Genomic DNA, 13,185 nt, shown 5'->3' with positions numbered 1-13,185 from the left:
TACAAGTATCAGTGATACTGCTCTTGTTTAGGTTTGCCTATAGGTAAATATAAAGAACAGAAGAAAAGAAGTAACAGAGGACAACTGAAAGAACTGACAGGAGTATGAGGGGAGAAGAGAACCATCAAGAACAAGTACTGTGTGTGTCCTTGGATGGAAAAGAGCTTTTTGGTGGCCATGTTGTCAGGGGCTAATTGTTTTTTAGCAATGCAGTTGCTGAAAACGAGCTTTTATGTCTTCTGGAGTATCCTTCAAGGTCTTTTCCTTGCTTTTGAGATAATAAAGGAATTATACCTAGGAGAAACTATTGTGCTTGTGGAATTTATAGATATAAAAAAAATTGACAACGTATAGTTTTCATTGAAAGTGCTGATGTTAGTGGTGATTCATGAAGTTTATTGCTACTTACGTAGTCTGGTAAGCAAAAAACTTGATAACAGCAAATACGTCTTCTCTAGCAAAAAGCAAGCTGAGTGAATTAGAAGAGATTAATATTGAATCATTTTATTTCAGCTGAGGCAGAGCTGGCTCCTCAAATTCTGCAGGCATATACCTTTTTCACTTTTACCCAGTCACTTCTAGCATTTCTAAAGCATTTCCTCCTGTGTTACTGTTTTTTCTTGGGATGGATTTAATTTTCTTCATAGTAGCTAGCATAGGGCTATGCTTTGGATTTGTTCTGGAAGCAGTGTGGATGATAAAGGGATATATTCATTGTTACTGAGCAGTGCTTACAAAGAGTCGGGGCTTTTTATGCTTTTCACCTTGCCATGAAAACAAATAAACTGGAGATGTACCAGTCACTGTGACAGGACACAGCTGGGACAGCTCTATCCTGCTCACCAGAGACATATTCCATATCATAGGTCACTGAGCCTATAAAGCTGGGGGAAGAAGACTGAAAGGTCTGAGGACACATTCGGAGCTTTTGTCTTCCTGAGTAACCAGTATTTGTGATTTAGACCTGCTTTCCTGGGATGGCTGAACAACTGCCTGCTGATGAGAGGCAGGGAATGATTTCCTTGTTTTGCTTTTCTTAAGTGTGCAACTTTTGCTTTGCCTGTTAAACTGTCTGTATGTCAATCCGTGAGTTCTCTCACTTTTACTTTTCTGATTCTCTTCACCATCACATTGTGAGGTATGACCAAGTGTCTGTGTGGTGCTGAGTTTCTGGTTAAGGTTAAACCAAAATACCTCCCTTGAGCTGTAACGGGCATTCCAGAGGATAATCTAATTCTCTTAACTCCAGTTCTTTGTGTAGTCTTCAGCAATTTACTATAACTGTATAAAACACAAATTCAGATTCCCATTGTGGTCCTCCTATGCAGAAAAGTTACAAAGTTTAGAATCATAGATTAATCATAGAACCATAGAATTAGTTAGCATTGGAAGTCCAAACACCCCTGCAGTGAGCAGGGACACCTTCAACTGGAGCAGATTGCTCAGAGTCCCATCCAAACTGACCCTGAATGTTTCCACAGATGATTCATGTGCTACCTCACCGGACAACCTTTTCCAGTGTTTCCAGAAATTTGCAAAAAATTTCTTCCTTACATTGCTCCTTCTCCTACTGCAACATACCCTGCTAAAACTTGTCTTCATCTTTCTTGTAGACCTCCTTCAGCCACTAGAAGGCTGCAATAATCTACCCAAAGCCTTCTCCAGGCAGAGAAACTCCAGCTCTCAGCCTTTCTTCACAGGAGATATATTCCATCTGTCTGATCACTTTTCTGGACTTCCTCTGGACCCAGACCAACAGCTCCATGTCTTTCCTGTGTTGAGGACTCCCAAGCTGGACACAGTATTCCAGCTGAGGTCTCACAAGAGTGGAGTAGATGGGGAGAATCACCTCCCTTGACCTGCTGGCCACACTTCTGATGCATCCCAGGACATGGTTTAGATCCCTCAAAGGAATTTTCATCACAAAGAAATTCTCTAAAGTATGTGATATAAAAGCAGGAGATGTAATTTTCTCATTGCAAAGAATACTTTTTCCCTGCTTGATGACATTCATTGCTCAATGATATTATATTTCTGAAGGAAAGATATCTGTTAAAAATCATGCTGTAACAGGGAGCACAAATGATTGTATTAGTGGTTTCAAAAAGATTTTGTGGGCAACACAGCCTGTTTTTTTTTTCCCTTTTTTTATTTTAATCTTTTTTCCTAGACTTCCTTTGATATAAATGTCTGAACAGAGCAGATGAACAGAGAGAGATAAGATACTTTTCCAGTCAAAAACATCTGTAGTGAAAACCTGCAAGTAAACTGAAAATGAAACAATTTCATGCAAACTAGTCTCTCTTTTTGGAGGATTAAATAAAATCACCACAAGATGGCTCCCCAGCTTCTCCAAATATCTTTTTTTTTTTTTTTTTTTTTTTTTTAAATCAAGCTACTCTCCAGTGAAGGCATTGATTATCTTATAGAAGTCTGGAGTACAGCTGAGCAGACTGTGGATTAGAACCTTGTCTAATAAAATAATAGCTATTTTTACATTAAAGCCCTGGAGATCTCTTTGAAAGGTAATTCTGTTACTTTAATTTCTGTACCCCATAAAAGGCTGTTATCTAGTTTGTGCCTCTGTTCATTTTTTTTCCTAGCAGACAAAGATTGGCTCAGAGAATTCAACTGATTTGGAGTTTAAGCCTCCTTCTTTTAAAGGCTAAAGCAGCTTATGGTCCTAAGATTTCTAAGTTTCTAAAAGTACTAGGAATTTGAATGCTACATTATTTTGTCATTAGTTTTGTTGTCCATTAATTTTTAAAAACTAGAACTAAAATAAAAACATTTGAGGTATGATATAAAATTTTTGTATGCGATGTTCCCAAAATTATCTGAAATCACACTGGAATAAAGACTATTTTTAAGGAAAATTCAGGGCTTGGGGTATTTTTGTAATTTTAAATATCAAAACAAATTAAAGGTACAACACTTTTTTCAATTATTAATAACAGTGAGTATATTTTTTAGAATAGCAGTTCTGGGATAAATGTTTTGGTTTTACTGGAATAATTGTATTGAAACCATTTCTCTGATACAAAGCAGAAACATTCAGGGGAAGAAAGAACAAAAAAAACCCTTGGGTGTAAGGAGAGAGAAATCTAACATCATAGAAACAGTTGATAACAGCAGAAATCTTTTCAGTTTTTTTAAAACAGAAAGACAAACTTGTGTTAATGTAGAATAAGAATCTATTTTCTTGGCAAAATGCACTCTGTAAATCTGGAAGAGCCTTTAACAGAGGAAGTAGTGACAGGACTTACTACAGTTTTAGTGCTACAAACTTCAAAATTTTCAGTTCTGCAGAATGTCAGAAGTGCAAGTTAAGTCCATTCTGTGTTCTATTGTGAATCCTTTCTTGAGGTCAAAGTCACTGATCAAGCACACTATCTATACATTTTTACTCAGTTATAGGGTGATATTAAGTGTTAAAATGTGATCTTTATACTTACTGCAGAGAAAACACAAAATGAGAATGAGCAAGATCACAAGCAAGAAGATGCTTTTATTAAAAAAAAGCTGCTGTTCTCAAGGCAAAAAAACCACCAAACAACTGTTGGCAATAATTAAAGCAGAGCATGAAGAAAACTGGAATAAAGCATAAATTTGTAGAAATGAAAGGAACTTTCTTGATGGTTCAGATTATTCCAGATGAGGTTTGACAAGGCTCTGAGCAACCTGATCTAGTTGAGGTTGTTCCTGGTTAGTGCAAGGGGCTTGGACTAGGTGACCTTTAGAGATCCCTTCCTACATAAATTATTCTATGATTCTCTGACTCCCTCTCAGCTGCAATGTCTGCCCACCAATTTTTTAATTCTGTCCAACTATACTACCAGGTTTTACACAGTATTTCTTCTTGTTGACTATGAGCAATTTCTTTGCCAATTACCTAAAATACAGGTGTACAGAATAAAAATCTAGGTCAGAAAAATTCTACCTGTCCCCATCTGGAAGAAGGATTGAAAAAGTTTCTAATTATGCACCTAGTTATGATGTATGCTTAGGGACATCTAATTGCAGATTATTTGGTCAGTGGAGCAACGAGTATGTCCAGATAGTATGAACAAACTGGAATGGGACATTCCCAAAACCTGGCAGAAATGGAAGTTTAAGCATAGGGAGCTAGAAAATTAGGAAATCCATACTGAATTCTGCACTGAATTTCCAATGTGCTTTTCGTCCTTTTACTCCTTTTACTTTACATTCAGATGACATGCTACCCTTAAACTAGTGAATAAAAATTTTAAGCAAAATTTTATACCTTCAGTTTCTCTCCTACTAAGCCTGAATATCCCCTTGAAAAAGTAGTCAAAGCTGTTTTACAAATCATTTGATCTTTCTGGATCTCAGCCCTGCATTGCAAATACAAAGCTAAATTGCAATCAGGGAAAGTCATTGACTTACTGATGCATTTAAACCCAGCCAGTGTGTTGTTTCACCCTTAGTGTGGTCTGTCAGGAAGAAATATTTCTTCATCTGTGTTGAGAGTGCCAACATTTTCTTACAGTGTGACAGAGTAAACTTCTGCCTCAAGAACAAACAGTTTTAATCTATTTTGGGCCTTATTTATTTATTCACTTATTTTTGAAAGGGGATATTTTTAATTTGATGCTAATGAAGTTTTGCTAGCTTGCTGTATCTTTCATTGAAAATAGGTGTAATATGACAAAAAATAGGTGTAATATGATCAATAAATGAAAGAAAATTACATAATTAAAGGTTGCTCATGAAAGATGAGGTTTGCCAAATACATTTCACTTGATCTGTGTAATTATTACAAAATAGCTTCCAAACACTGTGGTAACATTAAACCCCCCCAAAAATTCTACTACAAATAAGTTTGTTCCATCCGTTTTTTAGTAAACATTGTCCTGCTGGTAAACTGAATGAAAGAATACACTTATAAATGCTTTAAAAATGTGCAATATCAGAGGAACCATTAGTAGCTTTCTTGAATTATTCAGTAATCTCTTTTATATAATATATATTTGAATACCAGTCTGTGAAGTAAGCTTAACTTCTCAGAAAGAGGGTATGGAGCTGTTGTTTTGCTATAAATAGTAACAGCCATTGCTGAAAAGGAATATTTCTTTAGATTCAATGAGTAAAATATTATGTATAGACAAACCAAGGCAAGTTCTTTTATTGACTCTATTACCCACAGTTTTACATCTTATTTTTAATAATGTCTATGCCATTCGATATAATTTCCTTTGATGTGGTTTTAGTTGACATAAAAATATTAAAAACTTCAAATTTGTTTTACTTTACTCAGCCAAATATCAGTTCTTTCCACAATTAAAATTTTTGCCAATTACAGAAAAACAAAACCAAAAAAAATTACACATTGTCTAATCTATTCACAACATACACAGATGGGCTCTCAGTCATGCACATCTGCTTTGTATTTCATTTGCTGATCAGTATGGATTGAACTGTCTAATAGTTACATGTAACATGTTAGCTAATACAGCTAAAATTACATAACTACGTACATTTACATATATTACAGACCATTACATAGAGATCTGACAAACAGAGCAGACTTCCATGCAAAAGTTTGAAGATAATAGCTTTTCCTAAAATCAAATGACAATTCAAAAAAAGGGTTTAGAGTATTTTAATGAACTGTATTTTCAATCCAGTCTCTCTGCATGACTTTCAATTTAAAAGAAGTGGACATGTTGATCTTAGTCTGTTAAAACATACATAAGAGTGGGCAGGAATGAAACTTATCAAATTTTATGGTAGCATTTCATACAGCACTTGAGAGAGCTGAGCTTTCTTGAAGTTTATACATGGCCCTCTGAAATCTGTGCAAGGTTTCCTCTTGATTTCAATGAATTTGAGATCAGCAAAGGAGTGACACCTTTTAAAGACTCTTTAAAGAAAAACAGCAGGCATATATTTTGGCTCAAGCATTCTTAACCCTGAATATACTGAATGCATTGTATGGCAAATCAATTAAGAAAATTGAGTAACCTTACCCTTCAAACACATAAACTCTAGTATTTGATATAAAAGAAAAAAATAACCTCTTACATATCAATATATATTTAACTGAAACCAGGTTTTCATTCTGTCTTCTGAAAAGCTGGTAATGATAAACACTTCTGCCTAATTTGTGCTATCAAAGTTGGGCTTCAGTCACTGAATGCTGTATTTTTTTTAATTCAAAACAGAAATATGCCACAGATTAATGTATTTTGGATGCTACTGGGTGAGAAGTAATGCGTAATAAACTCTCCAGAGCATCCCAGTGAAAATATCTCTTCATCTTCAAATACATCTTGAGCAAAAACATTTCAGACATTACACATAGGATCCAGATTGTTCTTCTTTCTCCTGAAAGTGGAATTCTTTCAGATTTAGTCACTGAATTGACTAAGAGTTCCTAGAACTCAGCTATTACTTTCGTCCCATTTCCATAGAAACACATTAGCAAGATAAATATGGAAAATAGTGCTCTAAAATTATTCCCATTTTGAATGAAAAGGAAAACAGCCTTGCTTAAAGTAGAAGTTTTTTTAAAGGACCTTATTCCATCTTTGGTCAGTACATCAGCAGTTCCCATGAATATGGGAATATGAGTGTAAGAGAACAAATGAAGGGATGGGTCCACCAAAGTAATGGTCCTGACACTCCCATCAACTTGTGGTCTCCCCAGACAAAGAACTGTTTGCTGAGAAGGGTGTGTGTGGTGTTGAGAGAGTGTACCAAACACTCACAGAAACTTTGCCCTGAAACAAAACCTCTCAGAAAAAGGGAGTACTGCAACATAGGGAAGATTGCTGATGAATTCTAGGAGCATATATTACATCCTTTAAGAGTTACAGGAATTGATTTTAAGAGGAACCATGATGGATAAAAAAACTCCACATTGTACAATGTGGCATGATGACTGCAAATCAGCAGTAACCAAGGGAAAGGTTAACATGGCAGGGAGAGATCACAACCACTGATACAATTCAGGACCAAAAAGACTTGTCCCCTTACGCCTGCAAGAAGCAGGCATGCTAATTTACATAGCAACTGGGAACAACCAGACAATTGTAAATGATGTGGTCATTAAGAGAGAAGATTCCCAAAGTGCTGGGACAAATAAATAGGGACACACGATGAAGCTCTGTGGACCCTCCACACCAGAAACTCCTGATGGCTGGCTTAATGCTGTGTCCAGGACTGGTGATCTCCCTACATATGTAACTTTTCTTCTATTCTCTCTCTCTCTCTTTTTTGCCTTCCGAAAATCATAAAGCCTGCTGTGATTTTTTCTAACTTTATCCTCAGCACATAAGGGTAATATTGTTGCTAGTTTTAGCAAGTGTTGCTGTCTGTAACCCCTTGATTTGAGAGTAAATACCATTGAGTGTTTTTTCCACAAGCTTTGTAATATCACTCAATTTTAAGTAAAGTCATGCTTTGTTTCAACCTCTTGGGTAATTGTCATTACTACTGAGTACCACACAGAGAGTTAAAGGGCTGTTAAAAGAGGTTAATCTTGCTTGGACCTTGCCCTAACCTGCCTGGTTGGAACAGACAACGAGTTGAAACCAGCACCAAAGCAGTCAGAATTTTTCAGTTTACTGATTCAGGTTCAGGGGAGGTGACTTAGGTCCCAATATTTTCCTAAAGATACAATAAAAAAGTTTCCTAAGGTTTCAGACCTCATGATATTTGTGCTATAGCACAGTGATGAGATTTGATGTCCTTTTGAAAAATCCAGAAATTGACTAGATCACTGCCTCCCCTATTTAATGTATTCTGTACATGACTACCACAGAAAGCTCATGTCAATCAACCTTATATAGTGCAATCAAATAGTTAATTTTAAAAGATGAGGGGAAAAAAAATACACATCATTTGACCCCTGCACTGTATTTTTTGCATATTCAGGACTAGCTGGATCCATGTAGTTAATTAGAATTTGCTCATTCTCTCTGAAAATAATGTGAATAATGACAGCTGGCAGCCAAGAAGGCATTAAACCACAGTAACAGTCTAAGTAGAAATGATATGCTACAAGAGTGGTCTATCTAATGGTGAATGTTCTTTCATCCTGTCTGCATATCATTGTTTTGAGCAACACAGAATGTAAACCTTACGTGTGTTTTACACATTAATGGCATACTATCTAACTGGTGCTCATGTGACCAGTAAATTCAGTATTTTACTTTAGTCTACAGGCTTGGTTGCTAATATAATGAACCTCAGCCAAAATAACATGGAAATTGCATGGTTTTGTTTATCCAGAGGAGGCTTAGCAGGGTCAACTGTTGTATCTTTGGACTTGTCTTTCATCCGGAGGTGTGCTTTTCAAAAGAATCTGTACAATGCTTTGTGTTTTAAATTAATATCTATGTTTTTGTCAGATTTATCTTTCTTTTTTATGTCATTTTTTAATCTTATATCTTTGAAACATTATGTAGACATGTCATGCTTTGAAAAAGCTATGGGCTTATTATTTGGGTTTAATTTCAATTGTGATCTTGGAGAGATACTATTCTGTCTATTGGCAAAAGAGAGACCATAAATGGCCTTTTTATTCAGTTAAAGTCTTAAGTATTTGACAACCAGAAAGGACATTTATTGAAATATAATACACTTCCAACATTTTTCCTCCTACGTGAGTCCACACAAGTCTTCAAAAACCCACAGCATTTTTTAAAATACATTAGCATAGATTTTTCTTTGATGGCTTGAAATTTCACTGTTATTTTAACATCAGGCTGTTCATCAGAATCACCATTTAGGTATGGTAAAAATAGTCTCCTGACAAAAAAAATATTACTCTGAGGCTGTAACTAATTTGGTGGACTTAAAAAGCAGTAATTCCTAGCAGGCACAACTATTTCAAATGGAAACTAAGTGGATGCATTGTCCTTATGTCTATTGTAGTCAATTTCAGTGACATGATGAAAAAAACCAATTCAGATTAAAGTTACACTAAATCTAGGAAAATTAGCCTTAGATCTACAGTTTAAAGACATTTCAGCATGTCCCAGATAATAACCTATAGCTTCTTTATTAAATGGAATGAAACATATCACATCTATCACTGGAAAAAAGTTTGTTTCATTCTTCCAAATAAGAGTAGCCTGCTTATAAGAAGCATTCAGTTCTAGTTTACTTTGAGAAAAGTCAGTGAAGCAGAGACTATGACTGGGAATTATGAATAACTATTCATTGGTAACATCAAAAGAAGACTGAACAAGCACAAATAAATCAAATAGACCATCACACACAGATACACAAAAAATTTGCAGATTTATCCTCTAACCTGTTGGATTTAGTAAACCCTATCTAAATACTTCTCAGAAAGATATGGCAGTTCATGCTGGTTTAGTTATAAGCTCAGAAATCCAGCGTTGCTTATTAAGAGGCTCTTAAACTATCAGCACCCTTGCTGAGAAAGAGATTTATGGCTAACCTTTGCTGGGTCAGTGACAATAAGACTGGGAAAGTGTTTTTTAGAGAAAAGGCAGTCAGGTTGTTCAACATGAAATCAGATATGTTGCCAGACTCAGCGGGTAGCTGATAATATGATTGAAATTCAAGATACCTATAAATATAAAATAGTGCCTAGCATGCAGGTAGGGTCATGAGGAAGATGCTTTATCTTGTGATACCTTCAGTTTCCTGCATTTATTTGAAAAATCATACCACAGACATTATTATTTGTTGTCTAAAGCACAGAGACTGCTTCATTGTCCAACATTTCTAGCCATAGTGTTTAAATTGTGCTTTATTGGACTAATTTGTCTTGTTTCCTGCATCAGGGCTGAATAGGTAACCTCACTGTATTCTGTTAAAAGAAAGAACTTCTGACAGTGCAACCTGATGTAGCAAAAGATGTCCCTGCTCACAGCAGGGAGTGTTGGAATTAGGTGATCTTTATGGTCCCTTACAGCCCGGTCCATTCTATGATTATATGATTCTGCAGATGGAACTATAACTCATCTCTACAATATTTCTAAAATAAAGGAGATCTTGATTGCATTAAGGTTAAACTTGTGGGAACATCCTAAGTATCCTTGTAAATATGTAAGAAATTTGAATGAAATCTTTGAGAATGCAGCAATCCCTAAAACATTAGGCACTGAAGAGAGGGAAAAAAATAAAAAAACCCACAAAAAAACAGGTTTCCACGTTATAATTTTTCCTTAAGTAACCATATCTGGATACAGTTGAATACTGATCTAAATTGAGATTTAAAAGGAGCTTCAGAATGACATTTCTTTGTTATTAATAGTGGCCACAGAACATGTATCTCAAAATATTAGTCTGCTAGCACTGATTGTGGCTATGGGAAATCAAAATATTTAGACTGAGACCAATATGGACAGTAAGATTTGATTTATGTCTAAATAATTTGTTCAGATTCATTGCAGCAAGCAAATGTGGAGATCACAGCCGTAAGAACTATGTCCTGTAAATTAAACATGCCCATAGCTACTCCTCACCACTGAAGTCAGTCAGGATAGAAAGGTAGACATGCTCTGTACTAAATTCATTTTCTCTCTGGAGCAATTAGCCCCTAATAAATTTCTTGTTAGAAGTGATCCTTGACTTATACTTACTACACAACTGTACCTGAGAAAATGCTGACTGGCCAGGGTTCAAACTAAACCAGGAATTATTTTGAGAGTTTACAATTTATCAGGACTGAAGAGAACAGACTTTGTGACAGAAGCACTGGGGAAATGAGTTCATCTGATCAAATACAGACATACGTGGTGCATATCTCCCCATCTCATATAGATGTTTAGACTGTCTTTATAATCAGTGGAGAGAAACAAGCACATCTAGGGGAATGATTCACTCCATCATAAAAGAGACACTTAACATTATCAAATTAATTGTTCCTTGCAAGTGCCCATTTTTCTCTCTCCACTGTAAAGAGAATCCAGGAAGACAAATATACATGTCTCTGTTGTAAATATTTAAAGATAAGACAAATGAATCCCAGACTAAATGCATGAAGATGTGCTGACTGAATCTGTGTCTTTGTGCCTCCACAGGTCTACCCATGATTCAAATTCAGATGTTGTAAAACTCAGACTAATAAAGGACAAGAATTGATTTCCATGCATCTGAAGAAAAAGTTTTTTCACAGATCCTTCTTTCTTTATTATCCACAATAGGTCTATTAACTTCTGATTCTGTGTTGGAAAAACAGCATTTGACTATACATCTACTTTAAAAAACGTATTTATTGCCATTTTAGAGGCTTGTTTTCAGCTTTTGACTTTTATTTATTCGTAAATAATTAAGGAATGGAAAATAGATGCAGTAAGAGTAATTTTCTATTCATGGAGAAAGAAGAAATTAATCAAATATTTTACAGTCCTAGTAACTTTATAATCAAAGTACAAAGGCAAGAAAATGGCTTTCATGCAGGCAGACAATGTCTTTTCAAACAATCCAAGGTTATACTTGTTTCAGGCTTAAAACAGTAAAAATATACATGCCAAAGCCAAGGTCACCCATGAACCAAGATTTCTTAAGTGAATAGTGGTTTCAGGAGTGACCCAGTAATAAAAAGAAGGCTTGGGAAAATCTGGACCCTCTCCAAAAGGAGTCAGCAGACCTGGTCACATGGGATATGGATGAGGTACTTAAAGATTTTTTGCTTCTCTTCACTGAGGCAGGGACTTCCTTTCTTCTTCAAGGCAGGACTGTGAGAAGGCAGATTCTACCACTTTAGGAGAAAAGTGACTTCAAGACCATCTGAAGAACCTGAAAGTCAATGGGACCTGATGAGATCCATCCACGATTCCTGAAGGAACCAGCAAATTAATTTGCAAAGCCACTTTCCATCATACTTGAACAATTGAGGCACTCAGAGGAATCTCTCACTGATTTGAAAATGGGAAACATAGCACCCATTTTCAAAAAGGGAGAAAAGAGAGCCAGAGAACTACAGGCTAGTCAACCTCACCTCTGTTCACGGCAAGATCATGGAGCTGATCCTCCTGAGAGCTCTACTAAGGAACATGAAAAATATGGAGGTAATTCATGGCAACCAATATGGGTTCACCAAGAATAAGTCATGCCATACAAATTTGGTGGCCTTTTTTGATAGGGATACAGTGTTGGCAAAGAGAATGCAAATTATGTCATCTACCTGGACTTGTGCAAAGCATTAGATGTCTCACACGACATCCATTTCTAAATTGGAAAGATATGGATTCAATGGTTGGACCACTTCATGGATAAGAAATCGGCTGGCTAGTCATACTCAGAGTTGTGGTCAACAGCTTGATGTCCAGATGGGGAGCAGTGATAAGTGGTATTTCCTACGGGTCACTATTGGGACAGGTTCTATTTAACATCTTTGTCTGAGACAGACGATAGTATTGAGTGCGTCCTCGGCAAGGTTGTTGTGTGGTGTGGAGGGAAGGGATGACATTCAGAGGGATCTTGACTGGACTGAGAAATGTGCCCATGCCATTCCCTTGAAGTTCAACAAGTCCAAGTGCAAGGTCCTCAACCTGGGTCAGAACAATCCCAATCGCAAATACAGTTTGAGTAGGGAAAGGATTGATAGCAGTACTAAGGAAAAGGATTTTGGGGTGTGTTGACTGATGAGATCAGATGATGCATCTTAAGGTGACAGTGTATTAGGAAAGACTTACTGAACTTTGCTTTAGCATGTAGCTCAAAATGCAATTCAGTATTTTTATGTGTTGTTTGTTTCTTTTTTTTTCCCCCAAGACTGTGGTAGTTGCATTTGTTCTCTCTTTGGGAAGTTCTGTCTAGTTTGGTAAAAAGAAAATGAGATATTGATTAAGTACAATTTGAAGACTGAAATCATGCTTTAATAATTTGATTGTATTTACAGGGACATCTATCCCAGTACTCCACTTACTACTGTCATTCCAGTATCTGAAATTAGGAATTTTATTATATACTTATCTTTATCATAATCTACTATAAACAAATATAAATCCTTTTTATTAATATTACTGCATTTTCAAGGGAATTTGCTTGTGGAATATTTATTTGAATGACATGTAGGACAGAATGCAAAATATTGTTAAACATCATACTTGTAATCCCATTCAAACCTTTTAGAGTTTGATTTTAGTTTGAAAGTCTTCAAGGGAAATTCAGATGCTGTTGTTGCCTTGTTTTTTAGAATTTTTTGGTTGCTGATTGGCTAGAAGGTTTTCAAATATG

The sequence above is a fragment of the Heliangelus exortis genome, chromosome 1, assembly GCF_036169615.1.
Source record: "Heliangelus exortis chromosome 1, bHelExo1.hap1, whole genome shotgun sequence".
Taxonomy (NCBI): Eukaryota; Metazoa; Chordata; class Aves; order Apodiformes; family Trochilidae; genus Heliangelus; species Heliangelus exortis.
The sequence above is the reverse complement of the archived record's forward strand: the minus strand, read 5'-3'. Positions refer to the sequence as shown.